Source organism: Lathyrus oleraceus, chromosome 2 (genome assembly GCF_024323335.1).
Source record: "Lathyrus oleraceus cultivar Zhongwan6 chromosome 2, CAAS_Psat_ZW6_1.0, whole genome shotgun sequence".
NCBI lineage: Eukaryota > Viridiplantae > Streptophyta > Magnoliopsida > Fabales > Fabaceae > Lathyrus > Lathyrus oleraceus.
The window spans coordinates 413288522-413290152 of NC_066580.1; positions in this window are offsets into that span (position 1 = coordinate 413288522).

The following is a 1631-nucleotide window of genomic DNA, read 5'->3' on the forward strand; positions in this document are numbered from 1 at the left end:
CATGACTTGAAAAGTGATCTGGAAATCACTTGGTCCAATCTTGATTGGGAGTTCAACTTCTCCAATCACAGTCTTGCGGGATCCATCAAAAGCTTTTACCACCGCTCCACTCTGCCTCATGGGAGGCACCTGGTATGACAATCTAGCCAGAGAGGATTTTGGCAACACATTCATTGATGAACCAGTGTCTACCAGCACATTAGACATGGCATCATCCTTGCAGCTCATAGATATGTGAAGTGCCAAATTGTGGTCTCTTCCCACCTCAGGGAGATCAGTATCACAGAAACTCAGATTGTTACAAGCAGTAATATTTGCAACAATACTATCGAATTGTTCTATCGTGACGTCATGGTCTACATACGCCACGTCCAACACATTCTGCAGAGCTTCACGGTGTGGTTCTGAATTCATCAACAAAGATAGCACATAGATCTTTGATGGCGTTTGTAGAAGCTAATCTACAATGTTGTATTCACTCCTCTTGATGAGCCTTAGCATCTCATCACATTCCTCTTTCATCATGCCATTCTGGCCAGCAGGGACAGTAGTTCTTACTGCGGTGGCAGGTTTATTAGCAACAAGTGCCAGATTCAGAGCAACAACAGCATTTCCAACTGGACGAACAGCATTATCAACAATATCAGCCCTTCTGATGTCAGCCTGGGGTTTCGGCGGAGCCGAGAAAACACTACCACTACGGGTCAGGCCGCTGACATCAGCGATATTAACAACAAAGGTAGAGGGTAGGGGCACCTCCTTCCCACATTCCAATGCCACAACATTGTAACAATAGGGGACATCCTTATCAGAAGAATATGGCACAGGGCCAGCTGGTTTAATTACAAGAGAGGGAGAAGCCTTCTGTTTGCTGCCATCGTACCGGATGACAACAGGCTCTAGGATCCGAAATACTGGTGATATCACATTGACTTCATCATCCACATCGCGATTCTGAAGTATTTCAATTACACCTTCATCCAGCATTTCTAGGATGTCTTTACGGACTTGACGACATCCCCTCTGATTGACAGTGCAGACTCGGCATCTGTCATGGTCATGCTCATAATGATTGTATTCATACTGTCGCGGCTAAAAAAATGACAGAGTCGTCACCATCCTTTATTCGTTCCTAAGGAACAGAGAAATAATGATAAAACCTATAAATTAAAGGTGAGATACTGGGTTCAGAAGTCGGTTAAGTAAGGGGAAGGTGTTAGGCACCCCTTACCTCCATTGTACTCAATGGGATCCTCCTTTAGTTCGAGGGTTAGTGTGTTTCTAAGGAAAGTTTGCTTTAATATTTATTAATTGTTTAATTATTTATTTATTTACAAAAATGTTTTATTATTATAGTAAGAGAATCCCTAAAAAATGTTTTTGATTATTATAGTAAGAGAATCCATAAGAAATGTTTTTGATTATTATACTCGCTAGAGTCTTACAACTCTATACCTACGTACCCTCAAATTTATTGAAGGATCAGAGCCTCGTAGTTCGTCTTAAAAAATGTTGGTTGGTTGATTATTTTTATCCCTTAAAAGTTCTCACGCATCGGGGGCGGAGAAGTAATCTTAGAAAATGCCTCAATACACTAGGGTAGAGGTCTTATGATTTGAAGTGAGTTTGAA